Genomic DNA, 18,935 nt, shown 5'->3' on the forward strand with positions numbered 1-18,935 from the left:
GTGGAGTGAGTGTTTCATTGTTTCCACACCATGCTTGTTGATCAGAGTTGGGATTGTATGGGAGAACATGGGAACTGTTGGGATTGGGAGAAAGGATTGCCAAAACTATGGAGAACCAACTTTTCTGTCACCATGGTTTGTGCTCTTGAATAGCACCAGTTTGTGTGCATAGCACATGTTTCTGTGCAAGGCACTAGTTTCTTGTGCATGGCACTTATTTAAGTGTCTTAGCACCTAGTTGGTGATTTTCATTTGCATATGATTATCTCATTGATATTAGTGATTGAGACACAATTGGCTCTTGTGCCTGTGTCTAGCATATCTTCCATGGAATTCTCGCCTATTTATTTTGGAACATGATTTTCATATTGGTATTATGGAGACTTATTTAGTCTCACCCATTTCTTTGGGACATGGATTCTTCAGCTATATTGGATTTTTGAGACTGTCTCGTCTCGCCCACTTGATGGGACATGATTATATCTTAAATATATGGCTTGAAGCTTAAAGTTGTGGACAACTTTTAAGAAGCTGGGGAGGATGTCACCAGCCTGGACATTTCCGAGTATGAAAGGAGTCTGGTGGACTCTAGGATGTCTAAATATTTGGAAAGTACAAGCTTTGGAAATGGGGGATTATCCTAGAATACAAAGGACCACACTCCTAAAATTTAGGAGAGTTGCTATTTTTGGCCCGACTCCGATGGAAATTCTGTTCGCGTCATTACATCTGGAATTGAGCAGATACCAAGAGTTGGCAAAGTGCCTATGACAGAATGTCTACCAGTTGGGACCCATCTCTTAGATTGGGACATGTGGCAAGAAAGTGGAGCAAAGTGAGACAAGTGGCCTGACACTTGTTAGAAAGTGGATCAAAGTGAGACAAGTGGCCTCACACTTGTCACTTCAGCTATTGTGTGGCTCTCCACTTGTCATTGTAGCCTTCTCTTGCCATTTTAGCTCATGGGAGGCCCAAATCTATAAATTGGAGCCCTCTTTCTTCATTAATAGAGGCTCTCTTGCTGCACACTAGCCTCGACCACCGTTACAGGCTGCCCTAATGATGGCTACTCTCTTTCTCTCTCTCTTGAAAGCTGCCCATGAAGAATACCGGCTGTTGGGGATTGTTTTGGAGGCTTCCATCGCGAAGAAATACTGAAGGCAAGGGTATTTAATCATTTTTTTATGATTTCTAGCCATTGTACTTGTTATACTAGTCTTTGTACCTGTTGTACCAGCCATTGTACTGGCTGTACCAGTCCTTGTACTTGTTGTACTTGTTGTACCACCCATTGTACCGACTGTACCAGCTTCTATACTTGTTGTACCAACCACTGTACATGCTGTACCAGCATTTGTACTTGCTGTACCTCCTGTACCAACCACTGTACCTGCTGTACCAACCACTGCACCTGCTGTACCGACTGAATGGAGAGTTGTACTTGTTGTACCAGCTCTATTGCATGAAGACCCGAGGTTTTTGGGAAAGAATCAGTACCCACACGGAGGTATATGGATTATATTGTTGGCTCGGCATTTCTACAGCCTATGTTCCGGCTTGGATGCCTCGTGTTGGGCTGTGTTATGGCATTTGTATATGGATAATCCGGCATCTCCCGTGGGGAGAGTAAGGCCCTCAAAGCTTGTACATGATATTATTCTCCTTGGGTAATAAAATACTCCAAGGGGGGGGGGGGGGGGGTCGGCCCATTCCGGCCTCTATGTGGTGTCACATGTGCAAGATCCATTTTCAGCATTTGTGGATGTTTTGTCCAGCTTTATGTTTTATGCAAAGTGATGATGGATATGTGTTAAGGCTGTGGCCATGTTTAAATGTTTTAATATGCATTGATGGTATCAACAAGTGTGTCAAAGGCCCTAGTCCCCCAGGCACTATGAGTTACAATACCCAACTTTACCATCTCATGTGACTAGTACACAAAATCATAGAAGTCCCATAAGTAGATGTACCGTCAGCCTCAGTACCTTCGGGTGAATACAAAGATGTCACCAAGCGACTCCTAGATGAAAAACTGAGCGTGTGTGTAACAAGGGAGCGGAGGTGCTATCCCCCTCTTGAGCATTAGGCAATGCTCCAGACCCCAGCTCTGCTGAACCTGAATGAGCCATAACAAGAGTTGGCCCCAACTCAAAGGCATCAAGATAAAGCTGCAATACCTGAGGTGAACCTGCTAAGTAACCCTCCTCCATCCACTTCGCATCCATCGGTGAATAGTCCTTTAAACTTCACAAGATAGCGACGGGAAACTTTACCTTGTACCTTTCTTTCCTTATGTGCCAGTATCTGCTCGGGAATAAGAACCTCATCAAGTTCCTCCGCTTCCGTCTGAGCCTCATCTGATACATCCTCAAGCACCCAAAACCTGCTCGCACCCCACCCAAGTGGTAAGCACAAGTCCCCAATGAAGCATAGTAGATCACCACTGCTAAACATAGAAAGAAGCTGCCTTCTAAACCCATGAAGCCTCCGTGAAGATACCACTGGTGACAAAAATGTCGAAAGCCATAGCCTTCAACCCATGTTTTGCACCATAACACTTCAACTGCTTCTTGTTCTTGGATGACTACTTCCTGTCCTTGGTGTCTTTTCTCTTGAGCTTCATCTTTAGCTTTTGCTCTTCACCTCATATAGGCAAAGACTCATAATCCTGCACTGCCTTTTCACTTTCCTCATGTAGAAGCTTTTAATGTGACAACCACGGGCTCGCCTCCTTGAGAAAGTCGACGATATCCCGGCAATGGAACCATGAAACCGGCCTTCAGAAATCTAACGGGCGGTGTGGAACAAACACTCGCACACAAAACACTTCATCACCCATGGGAACCTGGAAAAGGAAAACAGACAAGTAGAGCTAGAGTACTCCTGCAAATAGTACAAGGACACCGATTGGCCCCAAAACGCAGTGGCGCTCCTTGCGGTATTTCTTTACTTGAACAAAATTTGAGTACAAAGTACAACTTGTAGAATCCTCTACCAATAGGATCCCTCGAAGCTTTCACCCAGGACTTCCAAATAAAAACTCTCGTTATTACAGCACAGCATTCCATGGAGAAGGCACACCTGTACAACACCTCCATGCTAGAAAAGGTCTTCTCCATCGCTACCATAGATCCCACAAACCCTTTCCCAAACAGCAGTAGAGCTGTACCAAACCATATGTCCTTCCCTATAGTCACAGCTTGCATGTAACCTCGAGAAAACTACAACCTGTTCACATGAATCCAAAGACATGCTTTCCACATGAAACCAAAGACCTGTATCCCATAAACCAAAGACTTGTATCCCATAAACCATAGGCATGTTTCCTCGATTCCAAAGTCCTGTTTCTTCTCGAAAACCAATGTCTTGTTTCCATGACAGATATACCATCAAATCACGGTTGCCAAAACCTAGAGAGAGAAAGATAGAGGACGTGTCAAGCAATCCCTGAATACACATAAGTCCAAGTCGAAGAGCAACAACACATCTCTTCCAAGAACATCATCCTGTGCATATACAACTTGATCCTCTGTATCCCAATCTCGTAAACAAGGTCTGCAATCCACGATGAGAGAGAGAACAATATCCACGCATCAGGGCCTGCAATCCACGATACCAAAGTTCGCCTACCTGGCTGCTTCCACACACGCAGCCCAACAGATGCGCCACACAAAAGCACGAACGCCCATAGCACAGAGGTGAGCCCAACAGGAGCGCACGTGTGCTTCTGCGACAACCTGGATGCAACTCCTGCAAACCTACGTAGCCACACAATCCAGCCCACGTGGCAGCATAGCGTACAGTTCTGGTGCCTGCCTGGTTGCTGTCCACATACGCAGCCCACCTGGCTGTTTCCATACGCGAAGCAACCTTGGCTCGCAGCCTGCCTGGCGCTTGTCCCACCTGACGCCCACCTGACTGCCTCAATACACGCAGCAGCCTGACGCCCACCTGGCTGCAGCCCATGTGCGCAGCAGCGCCCGGCTAGCTGTATCCTATGTGCGTAGCAGCGCCTGGTCACCTGTACGCGCAGCCGCCTGGTCACCCGTGATGCGCCCGTATATACCACGTGCTAGCTCAAGGGGATGCACCATACTCCATGTGCCACCCTTCACCTTTTTATAAAGATCCGATTCGCTTTCTCAAAAATGCCAAAAGCAAAATATCAAAAACGCATGCTTTAAATTTTTTTAAAAAAAACTTTCAAAGGTTTAAAAACCTTATAAACTTAAAAATCCCTTTTGTCCCCTTTCACACTTGGGCTGGCCCCACACAATGGGTTTCCTTTTCATATCCAAATCGATGCTTGTTCACACTGTCCATCCCGTGCCCACCTGCTTGTTGTCCAGAGGGAAAAACACAGGGTCGTAACAATGAGCTACTGCCATGGCTGAAATCTGAGGTATACAAGAGAGTGCATCTGCCACCACATTATGTTTTCCAAGAGTATACATAATCTGAAAATTGAACATAGATAGTAAATTTTCCCATCTCATGCTTCTCCTGAAAGTAGCTTCTGAGTCTTGAAATACTTCAAGCTTTGATGATCAGTTTTAACAACAAATTCATTGCCCAACAAATAATGCTTCCATAGTTTTAATGCATGACCACAACTAATAATTCCTTCCCATAAATGTCATACGTTTTCTCCACTTCATTCGGGCATTTTCTTTCAAATGCCACAACATGCCCTTCTTGATTGAGAACTGCACAAAGACAATTTCCACAAGCATCTACTTCTACCAAATTATTAGGACTGGAATGATGAGGATACGTTATGAGGTTAGGGCTGTTTTGAGTTTGTTGAAAGCTGCCTTCTCAACTTCCATCCATCTGAATGTGCTTTTCTTCTTAGTAAGGTCATGCAGTGGAGAAGCCATGTGTGCAAAAAGCCTGCGGTAGTAAGAGCATAACCCAAGGAAAGATCGTACCTCATGCACATCACGAAGATCTGGCCATTCCTTGATTATTTTGACCTTCTCTGGATCCATTTGAATGCCATTTTGAGAAATAAGATGTCCAAGATAATTAATCTTATGCTTGTCTTTTTACTATCGATCAGAAGCTTGTGATCTTGAAGAAGCTACAAGACAATCCAAGTGTTGGTGATGCTCTTCTTCATTCTTGCTAAACACAAGGATCATAGGATGTCATCAAAGAAAGGTTTTAAGCAAAGTTCGTTGTTTTTTGAATCGAAGTAGATATATCTTTGAGATTTCTGCTTTTGGAATGTTTAAGATTATAAGTAATAAGTTTCACAAAAATGGGAAGCTTAAAAGCCCATTTTCTGTTTAGTTCATTTTAGCTCTAGTTGTTATTTATCATTGCTTCTAGTCTTGCTTAATCATTGCTTTAATAGGTAAGTGATTTGTTTTTGCTAGTCTAATTGTAAGTGCTAGCCTTCATGGCCGAGTCTGTCCTTCACCTCCGGAGAAGTGATAGAAACTCAGCTCGTTGGGCTCTATAAGAGTGTTCATTAAATTGCCCTCTCACAATCCCAACATGAATCCACATGCATGGTGAGATGAACAATGAACCTCTTGGCCTCTGTATGGGCAGATAGTGATTCTAATATGGCATAAAGATAAATAAATCCATGTCCCAAATAAATGCGCGAGACAAAACAGTTCCATAAGTCGAGATATCATAATCCAAGCTCAAAGCACACAAACATGTGCCAATCCACATGACCCTTGGCGTACACATAAGTCCCTTGCCAACCAGGTATCATGTCCACTTTACCACTTGCACTCTGTGTTGGTACTCTGACCACACACCTTGGATGAGAGGTGGGCTCAAGTAAGAAGATAAAACAATCACTCGCAGGCTGCAGGCATAGATAGCCTGGTGTTCCATAAGCATTTTTGCTACACATAATTTATAGGCATTTCGGCCACCAATAGTTTGTAGGCATTTCGGCCACCAACTCACACTACCCTCTCAAGTGCCCATGTTCCCTTCCATTTGCTCTCTATTGTTCCACCCAGATATGGTAGAAACAATCTTCAAGAGAGCACGTAGGACAAGAGAACACTACACAAGGTATGTTGTGCTCGACACTACCCTCTGAAGTGCCCATGTTCCCTTCCATCTGCTCTCTATTGTTCCACCCACACATGGTAGAAACAATCTTCAAGAGAGCACGTAGGACAAGAGAACACTACACAGGGTATGTGAACCATGAGTTTCATAAGTCCAATGCATCCCAAATAAAGGAAACCAAAAATAATAATCCATAAACCTGAGGATAGATCCAAATCCCTAGAAAAGAAATCCAGGAATCCATAGACTTGTATACCATAATCCTTGTATACCATAACTCTTACCACATACTCCGTGCTAACCACACACCTTCGAGTAGAGGTGGACTTTATCCATAAAAGCATCATATCCATGAGATATCCAAATATTTCTTCTCTATAAACTGGGAAAGATTCGTCCATAGAAATTGCTTGTTAAGCCCAATATCTATATAAATCTCGTCCAAGAAAGAAATCTCCATAGATATAATCCATGCCAATAAAGGGAGTCATAAACAATGTTTCCCTGAAACCATCTCAAGGCAAACAACAACGCCTTTCTCCTTGCATAGTTATACAAGGGTTAGTGAACATCAAAAACACTTCATAGCAAAAGCACTAACTTTGCAAACTCAAAGTATACTTAGCTTTTCTTTGCCAGGTTGGTCATGAAGCCAAAAGAAATATCTCGTCACCATATCCTTAAGATATCCTGAGATATATCTCTGTATAGCTTGCCTGTAAGCTTGATAATATAATCCACAATATCCATATGGAAAGAGTGCTAAACGTGTGCACATAAAGCCAACTCCATACTTCCAAGATAAATTTTGTGAATTCATAAATCCTTCGATCAACAAGCTGTCTACTGCTCATGCTCTTGCTTCATAAGCTATGAAGCGGCTGGCCATGCTTAACAGCAATGATGGTAAGTGTGGTCCCCACTTGAGATCTTTTCTCTTCCTTATTGATAGAAGGAAGCCTCCGCTTCCAAGAAAGCCTATGCTCTGATACCAATGTAACTCGCGGCGGGTGCCCGGGGGACTAGGGCCTTTGACAAACTTGTTGATACCATCAATGCATATTAAAACATTTAAACATGGCCACACCCTTAACACATATCCATCATCACTTTGCATAAAACATAAGGCTGGACAAAACATCCACAAATGCTGAAAATGGATCTTGCACATGTGACACCACATAGAGGCCGGAATGGGCCGACCCCACCTCCCCCCCCCCCCCCCCCCCCCCCTTGGAGTATTTTATTACCCAAGGAGAATAATATCATGTACAAGCTTTGAGGGCCTTACACTCCCCACGGGAGATGCCGGATTATCCATATACAAATGCCATAACACAACCCAACACGAGGCAACCAAGCCGAAACATAGGCTGTAGAAATGCCGAGCCAACAATATAATCCATATACCTCCGTGTGGGTACTGATTCTTTCCCAAAAACCACGGGTCTTCATGCAATAGAGCTGGTACAGCAAGTACAACTCTCCATTCAGCCGGTACAGCAAGTACAGTGGCTGGTGCAATAGGTACAGTGGTTGGTACAGCCGGTACGATGGCTGGTACAGCAAGTACAAATGCTGGTACAGCATGAGTATAGCAAGTATAGTGACTGGTACAACAAGTACAAAAACTGACACAGTTAGTACAATGGATGATACAACAAGTACAAGGACTGGTACAGCCAGTACAATGGCTGGTACAACAAGTACAAAGGCTGGTATAACAAGTACAATGGCTAGAAATCATAAAAAAATGATTAAATACCCTTGCCTTCAGTATTTCTTCGCGATGGAAGCCTCCAAAACAGTCCCCAACAGCCAGTATTCTTCATGGACAGCCTTCAAGAGAGAGAGAAAGAGAGTAACCATCATTAGGGCAGCGTGTAACGGTGGTAGAGGCTAGTGTGCAACAAGAGAGCCTCTATTAATGAAGAGAGAGGGCTCCAATTTATAGATTTGGGCCTCCCATGAGCTAAAATGGCAAGAGAAGGCTACAATGACAAGTGGAGAGCCACACAATAGCTGAAGTGACAAGTGTGAGGCCACTTGTCTCACTTTGATCCACTTTCTAACAAGTGTCAGGCCACTTGTCTCACTTTGGTCCACTTTCTTGCCACATGTTCCAATCTAAGAGATGGGTCCTTCCATAAACTTTATCTCTAAAAATATCCCAACTGGTAGACATTCTATCATAGGCACTTTGCCAACTCTTGGTATCTGCTCAATTCTAGATGTAATGACGCGAACAGAATTTCCATCGGAGTCGGACCAAAAATAGCAACTCCTAAATTTTAGGAGTGTGGTCCTTTGTATTCTAGGATAATCCCCCATTCCCAAAGCTTGTACTTTCCAAATATTTAGACATCCTGGAGTCCACCTGACTCCTTTCATACTGGGAAATGTCCAGGCTGGTGACAGGTATGGTTCACAGTCGGCCGCACCATGAACTATAACTGCAACTATGGATAACTCTGTCTACAGCTATGGGTAACAGAAATGGTTTTTGTCTTTGGAACTAAGGTATGACTGCGGGAGATTGGGACAATGATCTTTGTCATATGGTTCTGGCTATTCTTGACCACAGGATTGGTCAATTGGATATTGAGATGATGCTATTTCTGGAGTTGGTTTCCTTTGGAATGGCATGGTTTGGTTTAGCTTAAAGTTTGCAGCAACCTGAGCGAACACTTTGAGACTCTATGAAGGGCATAAGTCTTGCGAGCAGTCCTAGGGTTGGTTTGGTTCATGGATATATGGATCGAATTCTATTTGTGCATGTATACATACACTTCCCGAGGTATTATTGTATTCTGGTACCCTTGGGAATACATGGGTAATACTCTGGATGTGTCAGGATGAGATGTATGTTGATATGATACATCAAGTACTTTATTATGTTCATCATTGGGTGTGATTCCTGGGGGATAGCCATGAGACATATGTGGGAAGTACTTAGTGGATGTACTGTTTGGATGCATTGAGTGCTTTCGTATGCTCATGTTGTACCTCCAGTCGTGGATATCCATGGGTGTAAGGCTTGCGAGCAACCCTGAGACTGTTATTTTGGAGTGGGTAGAGCATCTTGAGGAGCATATTGTTTGCGGATGCATATATGTGTCATGCATATGTTTGTCATATGTAGAATAATGCATGGTTTTGTTTTTGGCTAACACAGGTTACGTGTTTCCACTTGGTTTTAGACTTTTGCTGCAGGTTCTGAAGGAACAAGCAAGAGTTGTTTGTCACTTCGATGTGACGGTATGGCCTTATTGTTCAAGATGATTGTTTCATCACCCAGATGCACTTGAGAGCCATTGCTTTTGTCATATGGGGACTTTTTCTTCATTGGATGCTTATTGTGTTATTGAGTGCAATCGAGGATGCTTGCTATTTTTCAAGAGGGGGGTATGTTACGACCCTGTGTTTTTCCCTCTGGACAACAAGCAGGTGGGCATGGGATGGACAGTGTGAACGGGAATCAGTTTGGATATGAAAAGGAAACCCATATGTGTGTGGCCAGCCCAAGTGTGAAAGGGGACAAAGGGATTTTTAAGTTTATAAGGTTTTTAAACCTTTGAAGCCTTAATACATACATACATACATACATACATACATATACATATATTTATTTTAAGCATGCGTTTTTGATATTTCGCTTTTGGCATTTTTGAGAAAGCGAATCAGATCTTTATAAAAAGGCGAAGGGTGGCGCATGGAGTATGGCGCATCCCCTTGAGCATGATCTAGCACGTGGTATATACGGGCGCATCCCCTTGGACCAGGTGGCTGCGCATACGGGTGACCAGGCGCTGCTGCGCACATAGGCTACAGCCAGCTGGGCGCTGCTACGCACATGGGCTGCAGCCAGGTGGGCGTCAGGCTGCTGCGTGTATTGAGGCAGTCAGGCGGGCATCAGGTGGGACAAGCGCCAGGCAAGCTGCGAGTAGCAAGGCTGCTTCGCGTATGGAAACAGCCAGGTGGGCTGCGAGCGCCAAAGGGGTTGCGTTGGGCTGCGTATGTGGATAGCAACCAGGCAGGCACCAGAACTGTACGCCATGCTGCCATGTGGGCTGGATTGTGTGGCTACGCAGGTTTGCAGGAGTCGCATCCAGGTTGTCGCAAAAGCACACGTGGGCTCCTGTTGGGCGCACCTCTGTGCTATGGGCATTCATGCTTTTGTGTGGCGCATCTGTTGGGCTGCGTGTGTGGAAGCAACTAGGTAGGCGAACTTTGGTATCGTGGATTGCAAGCCCTGATGCGTGGATATTGTTCTCTCTCATCGTGGATTGCAGACCTTGTTTACGAGATTGGGATACAGAGGATCAAGCTGCATATGCATAGGATGATGTTCTTGGAAGAGATGTGTTGTTGCTCTTCGACTTGGACTTATTTGTATTCAGGGATTGCTTGACACGTCCTCTATCTTTCTCTCTCTAGGTTTTGGCAACCGTGATTTGATGGTATCTGTCACGGAAACAGGACATTGGTTTTCGAGAAGAAACAGGACTTTGGAATCGAGGAAACATGCCTATGGTTTATGGGACACAGGTCTTTGGTTTATCGGATACAGGTCTTTGGTTTCATGTGGAAAGCATGTCTTTGGATTCATGTGAACATGTTGTAGTTTTCTCGAGGTTACATGCAAGCTGTGACTATAGGGAAGGACATATGGTTTGGTACAGCTCTACTACTATTTAGGAAATGGTTTGTGGGATCTATGGTAGCAATGGAGAAGACCTTTTCTAGCAGGGAGGTGTTGTATAGGTGTGCCTTCTCCATGGAATGTTGTGCTGTAATATCGAGAGTTCTTATTTGGAAGTCCTGGGTGAAAGCTTCGAGGGATCCTATTGGTAGAGGATTCTACAAGTTGTACTTTGTACTCAAATTTTGTTCAAGTAAAGAAATACCGCAACGGGCGCCACTGCGTTTTAAGGCCAATCGGTGTCCTTGTACTATTTGCAGGAGCACTCTAGGTCCACCTGTTTGTTTTCCTTTTCCAGGTTCCCATGGGTGATGAAGTGTTTTGTGTGCGAGTGTTTGTTCCACCGCCCGTCAAATTTCTGAAGGCCGGTTTCACTCATCATGAAGAGTTAGCAGACATGAAGAACACCTATGATAAAGATGATAACTTTATAGAAATTAGCGCAAATTTAAAGCAAGGGAAACCTCATCCAGATTATTACATCAAAGAGGGTTATCTCTTGATGAATAATCACCTATGCATTACTCTTCCAATCAGAGAGAAGGTGCTTAAAGAGAACCATCAGCCTCCGTATGCAGGTCATTGAGGAAAGGCAGCCACTCTAGGTGCATTAGAGCGCTTCTTCTACTACCAATTCGTCAAAGAGACACTCATCAGTTTGTAGAGATATGCTTGGTGTGTCAGAAATCCAAGTATGGCAAGCAGAAAACTCTTGGTTTGCTGCAATCTTTGCCCATACCAAGTATCCCTTGGGAGTCCCAAGCATTCCAAGAACTCCACAAGGTCATGACATGATTTGGGTTATTGTTGACAGGTTTAGTAAACAATCGCAATTTATTCCTTGTCACAAAATATTGAAGTCTTTGGAAGTAACACGTCTTTTCATTTCAGCATGGCTTGAGATCGCATGGAATGCCAAATGAGATTATCTCAGACAAGGACTCCAAGTTCACAAGCAACTTCTAGTGTGCTTTTGTTTGAGAACTTGGGAACAACCCTTAAGTTCTCTGCTTCTTTCCATCCTCAAAGAGGTCAGCATTCAGAGCTTTCTGGCGGCTTGCACTGTCAGCACACAAGCAAATCTGTTGGCCACCCTTGCCTCTGCCCTGACCCCACGTACTGACCGCCAAGTGTGACTCTCTGTCTGCTGTGCTGACGAGCCTTCTGTGCTGTGGGCCTGGCTGCCTCTGCTGTGCCAACTAGTTCTGCTGCTCCAGCCAAGCCATGTTCTACACCCACAGTCGGGTTGTCTAGCTGCACCCCTCTGCACATGTGATGCTGCGCAACCAGCCCCCATGCTGTCTCATACAGATAGAGCCCTACTGCCTGGTGCGCACAGGCTGTTTACAGCCCTCAGCTGCATATCCAGACCTCACTACTACTACTACCAACATGTATCTCTCAACATGCCAAGGCATCTAAAACATAACCCTATAGAGAGTCTAACCCAGCAAGAAGCATGAGTTTCTCAAAACTCCTGCACATCCCCTATACGCATGAGTCTCCTCTCTCAGAATCCACATACATCAACCTGGCAGAACCCTAGAAAGCATACATCTTGACAAGACAAAATCAACTAAGGTGCTGAGAGAAAAACCTGGGAATCCCGACGCAAGATAAACCATGAAAGACGCACAAACCTTTGTAGACTCCGTGTTTAGGTCACTTTGATACCAAGTGTCCCAAGCCTATCCAACCAAGATGTCCTAAACACAGTCCAACACAAGATTAGAGAAAACCAAATAAAAGGGGTGCAAGAAAGCTCACCAACCAACCGTAGGATTAGTACTTCTATCCACAGGGCTAAGGTTCCACTCCATAGATACATGCCAGTCAACACTGGCATCCCATACCACCAGTGTCTGCCCCTCGGCAAGACTATTGTGATCTACCATGTCCACGGCAGGAGTAGAAACTCTAGTCTAGGCACAGACCTATCTTAAGTGCACCCCACAACAGCTTTGCTATGAGGACTTGGTGAAAGCGCCCCTTCCGTTCTCTGCCCGATTCAGTGCTTGGACATGTCCACGGCAAGAGAAGAAACTCTAGTCCAGGCATAGACCTATCAGAAGTGCACTGCTACAAGGACTTGGTGAAAGCGCCCCTTCGTTCTCTGCCCTATTCAGTGCTTGGAATTTTGCATCCATGGACGAAAGCCATGCGCCATCCGATTTCGTTAAGTCTGGGATGTCACACCAGTGCGCAGCTATCATACCGGTTCAGAAACAACCCATGCCTTTTTTCTGCGGCTTGCAAGCAGTTTGACGTGATACTGATTCACAACTAATAACCCAAGGCATTGCTTATATTGTGATAGCTACCACTATAAATAGCTAACGTGCTATAGATAGCCAGTGGCCTAGTTTTATAATTCTGAACCTTAGCTCCCTATATCTGCCTGCTATTTCCTAATCCCAGGGCCCCCTAACCCTACTGGATAAGGCCTGCTAATCCGAGGATTAGCTCCAGGTACATAACACAAGACGACCTCCTATAGAGAGCACTCCCGAACAAATCTCCACCTACCCATGGAACTCCACAAATGGACCAACAACCCTTGTTTCACAAGACCCTGCATATGCCTACCCACAAACGAATCAAAACAGAAACACGTGGATCCTCAAATTTGCTACATCTACCAATACCTCGGAGCACCAATATGCTCACAGCAACATCTTGTTGCCGGATGGGCACCAATGCTTGGTCCTCCCTATGAACATTCCCCTGTGGAACATACTCCAAAATAGTACCTGTATACACTAAAGAAAACAATCCTGACAAAGCTGTCTCCGGTGAAACCTCCACTTTGGCATGGCCTCCTATGATGAAGACAGAAAAAATTTGCAGCTTCCTAGGCCAACTAACCACAACCCAAACCGGATTTGTGTGCTCTTGATTCGAAGGGCTTTATCCTTCTAACAGGCACTCAACACATATGGGGTACATCCCATGCAACATCCAAGGGGACCAATGGATGGGACACCCAAGCTCACCACGCGACTACTCCCTGGACCCAAGACCCACTAGCTCCTTGTACGCATGGAGTTATCAAGGATTGTGCATAGTCCCTTAATACACGCAAGACACCTCCACCCCTTGAGATCAACGCCATCCTCTCGTCAGCTCTAGATCCATTATATACTCCAGCACCATAGAGCCGCACCGCCCAAGTCAGTGGACATTGCTTTCTTGTATGTTGTCATAGAAGAAGATGACACATGATGAGTCCCACTAGTTTCACTAGTCTTACTACTCATTGTACATATAGGACATGGGCCTATTTTTTGGCCTTTCATTGTTTTTATAATCTTCACTTCACACATGATACATATGTAACACTTCTGGTCTCACAAACCCATTGACTCTTTACTACTAGACTTAATAACCTCTCTCTCTCTCTCTCTCTCTCTCTCTCACACACACACACACTTTTTTTTTTTTTGTAAAGCTTCATGTCATTAATTACAGGTGGGAAACCTCAAAACGAGGAAAACCCACCAAAAAGACCATATACAAGGGAGACTATTAGAGTGTTCACTATGTTCAGTGTGAACATAGTTTAACATCTAAAAACAATCTGTAAAAAGAGCATACAGAGCTGAGTCAATCTCATGAAGAGAGAGACAGTCATATAAAGATTGCTAAAGAGAGGAACGGAAGAATGAGTAAGCATCCAAATAAGGCTCAGCAAAAACTATCCTGTTGCGAGACTGCCAGGTAGTCCATAAAGCCCAGTAGCGAACCCAATCAAAGAAGACTTTATAGGATCTAAGGGGTGAAGGGAGAAGACCGAAGATCCAAAAGTATTTCCCAAAGGGTGCCTGTCGGAAGCGGGCTCTCAAACGTGCAGCAATCCGATCCAATAAAGTCCTGGTCAGAGGACAACTCCACAAAAGATGAAAGACTGTCTCTTGAGAAGCACCACAACTATGACAAGTTGAAGGTGCTAAAAGTCGCCTAGCCAAGAAAAGGCCGACTGGCAAGACTCCAATCAAGCATCTCCATAAAAAGTCTACTTTTCAAAGGAAGACTGCATTTCCAAAGAGAATGAAGCCGCTGTTTCCACCAACCCTGACTTTTATGAAGATGCCAAATCTGATTCGCATGTTCTTGAACCCAAGAGGCAGGCAACAAGAGATGATATATCGAATGAACCGAAAGTTTAGCCATTGATAAAGGGCCTCGTGCAGGTTGTTCTCTTCTAAGGCTCCAATCAACCAAACGATCAGAACGATCCAAATCTGCAATTGGTTCAAAAGGAGCAAGAAGCTCTTGAATAAGCTGCCAGATTGATCTATAATGCATCCCCAGACCAAATTTTCTGGCGGCAACCACAAAAGAAAGCACATGGCCACCAGCATCCAAAACATCATCAATAAGATAAACTCCTTTCTTTGAAAGGAAATATGCCTTCCTAGGCTCTCGTAGAGCCAAGGGTATATCAAAAGCCTTTGACCAATGAATACTCTCAAGGCGAAGCGAAGAAGATTGCGCATTAAGCCTGGGATTCCAAAAAAGATATTGCGTAACCTGTTTCCAGGCAAAAATTAACTTAGATGAAAGAGGGCAGCCGACAATTTTTCCATCGAAATGGCTGAAAATTGCATCCCAATACGTAACAGTCCACTTTCCAAAAGCAGGTGAAGACATAGACATACACATATGACCCAACATAATAGCCCATGGCTGGCGCTGATGTACAAATTCCAACAGCAAAGTGGATTTACGAGCAAGCACATGAAAATGAATATTCAATATGTTCAAGCCACCATGTATCTTTGGAGAACACATCTTTGGCATTGACAAAAGACGAAGACCCTTTTACGATGTTGAGTTTTCCACACAATTGCCATTGCCAGAGACATAAACCGATCTATATCAGCTTTCCTCCACATAATCAATGGAAGAAAGAACTGTATGTAAGCCATTACAATAGCCTGCACTATCCTGAGACGTACATGAAGAGGCCAAGTGGAAAGCTGCCACCAATAATCAATTTTGCGATTCAATTTTAGCATAACCCATTGAATCATTTGTGAAGATAATAGCTGCCAACCCAAAGGGTAACCCAAATGATGAACGATATGTCCACCAGGAGGTATTCCACCGGGCCACAATACATGATGCCATTGCTGTACGTTAAGCGCAAGCAAGGTAAACTTATGGAAATTCACTTTCAAACCAGCAACCAGACCAAAAAGTTCCAAAGCCTCCATTAATCTCTGAAGATCTTGTTGCGTATTCTTGGGCATAAAAAAAGAATCATCAGCATAAGCCTGAGCCAGGAAAGTATGCCCAATAGGAAGCTGTAAGCCATGCAATTCATCAGTAGCTTGCAAAAAATCCAAGTAGCAAAGAAAAGGATGTGTGGCAATAGCAAACAACAAGGAACTAAGCGGACAACCCTGGCGAACTGAACGTCCCAATTTCCAAGAATCCGATAGAGAAGAGCTCAAAATCAAAGAAGCATCACTGTCATTATAGAGCCAATACACAATATTTTGCCACTTCGCACCGAAACCAAGATAACTCATAGTCATAGCTATATAGTCCCAATGCACAGAATCAAAAGCTTTCTCGATATCAACCTGCAAAATGAGTACATCCTGCTTAGTGTATTTGGCATATTCAATGGCAATATAAGCATTGGCCAAATTATCATTGATTTGCCCTCCGAGGCACAAAACCATATTGCGCAGGATGCAAACCATCATGTAAAAATCCTTTAATACGATTTGCCAACATCTTAGTCAGAAGCTTATAGATGACAAGCATAAGAGTAATGGGCCTCCAATCAGAAAAAGCTTCACAAAGATCCCGTTTAGAGAAAAGCTTAACCAATCCTTCTTTCCAAGAAGATGGTAGTACATCATTTGCCCAAGCTTCATCGATCATATACAACAATGATTGTTCCAGCTGAGGCCAAAAAGCATGGAAAAATTCCACTGTCAATCCATCCCATCCAGGAGATTTCCATCGACCCATTGAACGTAAAGCATCTTTAAGTTCAATATCAGTGAACGGAGATTCTAATTCCAAAGCATCCTGTGGAGAAATAATGGACCGAACATGATGCAATAAAGCATAACCAGCATTAAGTATGTCAGATGAAGTAGTTGCTGGTTTAGCAAAAAGAGCTGCAAAATGCTGACTAGCAATATATTAGAGCTCCGACAAAGAATGAGTCCATTGACCATCAGATTTTTTCACCCTTCTGATGCATTCCTTTTGTCTTGAAGCATGTAGATTTTTGAAAAAATCTTTGGAAGAGCAACCCTTATCTATGATAGCTCGATGTCGCGAACGTGTCAACCATTTTTGCAATTTTCTCTGATCATTTAGCATGAGGAAATGCTTAGCCTGCATTAAGGATTCTTGTTCATTAGTATTTAAAACCCGAAACTGAGCAAGATCAGCCATAGATTGACATGTTTCTTTAGCCTGCAAGATCCGATCCCGCAAGTCGGCCATGTAATAACGACCATAATCACAGATCACAGCCTGCATGCGCTGAACAAATTGAAACCCAGCAATGTCAATATCCTCATGCATTTGAAGGGGCAAAGGCTCAATGGCTTGCAAAACCATTTCCTTGAAATCAGCATGCACAAGATAACTGTTGTTTAAAAGCAACAGCCTATGTTTCTGAAGAATAGAGACATCTTGCGGCATATCAAAATAAAGGCCTAACCATAAAGGAGAATGATCAGAGAGTAACATGGAACGATCAATCCATAGTTTGCAAACAAAATCATCGTATTGGTCAGCATGTAACAAGTACCAGTGATCCAGACGTGTCCAGATATGTGGAAAAGCATTGTGATTAAAAGTAAACCCTTGCAGACGAGGGAATACATGCTGCCATAGGTCCAAAATATTGCAGGAAGAGAGCAAATCATTCCATGTTCTGCGTTCAGCTCCAAGCATATGAGTTCTTCCAGTGGAATTAAATTCAGGAGATGGAGCATTATTAAAATCTCCACAAAGGAATGCATTATGGAGCCAGGGATAAGCCAACATTTGTGACCATATATTTGCCCTGTCAGCTGAGCTTTGTGGTGCATAAACTGCTGCAAATTCATAAATTTGTCCATACAATAAACATTGAATGACCATCCATCTGCCAGCAGAATCATTGTAGGCCAACATTGGTTGCAGATCATGCTTAACAAGCATAAAAACTCCCGAGTAATGCTGAGTGCCCGCATAAAATATATCATAACCAGCAAAGTGACCTGATTGGCCCACTAAGGTATGCTGATTGTGTTCTTGCACACACACCAGATGAGGTTGCATTTTATGTACATAGTGCCAAAACAACCTAAATTTACTAGGATCACAAAGTCCTCTAATATTGTATGAAAGACATTTTATTGGAGCATCAAACATCAAATCTGTACAAAGGTATATACAGTGAACAGCCAGCAAAATCAATGCTGCATAACAACAACTGAATCAGGGAGAGAGCCCTCGCCCTGAATCAAGAGAGACTCATGCATATTCGTATCAACACACATATCCAAAGCATTTACATCGGCATCCATACTCGAGGAAGCACCTCGAACTACATCCGACCATATTCTAGAAAGAATAGTCAATGAAGTGGAAGACTGTGCAATAGTGGCAGATGCAGTCCAATTACGTGAAGGAACGGGAGCACGACGAACCATAGTAGCTTTTTTCGGAGTTTTCCATTCAGCCGAAGATATTTTATCTTTTCCTTTATCCTTAGGTTGATTAGGCACTGCCAAAGAAGAAACAACTTGTGGAATAACTTTAGCTTTTCCTTTCTCTTTCTCCTTTTGAGTATTTCGAGTGGCCTTGATTTGTTGGTATCTCCTTAACTTGAGTTGGCTGCTCATTCACTGAAATGGGAGGTACAGCAGATAACGGCGGAGGATGCAGCAGAGAAGGACATTCAGAAGCCATATGCCCAAACTTATGACAAGTGAAACAAGCACCTGCAAAGACTCCCCAATTTAATTTGAAGTAACGTGCACCCATGCCACGCACATTTTCTACTTCAACAGCAATTGCAGGTGGTTGCTCATGGTCCATATCCCACAAGATGCAAAATCTGTTTTTGTTTCCTGTAGGATGAGGTGCACAAACCACTTTGCCCAGAGTGGCTGCTATACCTGGCAAATGTTCCCTCAAATATTCCGGAAAATCCACGACCTCGACCCAAACA

General features: G+C 43.7%; 1 protein-coding gene and 1 pseudogene across 2 annotated transcripts in view; both read right to left on the bottom strand.

The window, feature by feature from the left end:
• LOC147640003 (uncharacterized) overlaps positions 1 to 18,935 on the bottom strand; it is a 42,711-nt pseudogene that overhangs the window by 19,923 nt on the left and 3,853 nt on the right. The gene's annotated exons all lie outside the window — the stretch shown is intronic.
• The window catches only part of LOC147640004 (uncharacterized), a 37,907-nt gene that overhangs the window by 17,855 nt on the left and 1,117 nt on the right, over positions 1 to 18,935 (bottom strand). The window lies entirely within an intron of this gene.

Source organism: Cibotium barometz, chromosome 3 (genome assembly GCF_041138505.1).
Source record: "Cibotium barometz isolate CiBa-2024 chromosome 3, ASM4113850v1, whole genome shotgun sequence".
NCBI lineage: Eukaryota > Viridiplantae > Streptophyta > Polypodiopsida > Cyatheales > Cibotiaceae > Cibotium > Cibotium barometz.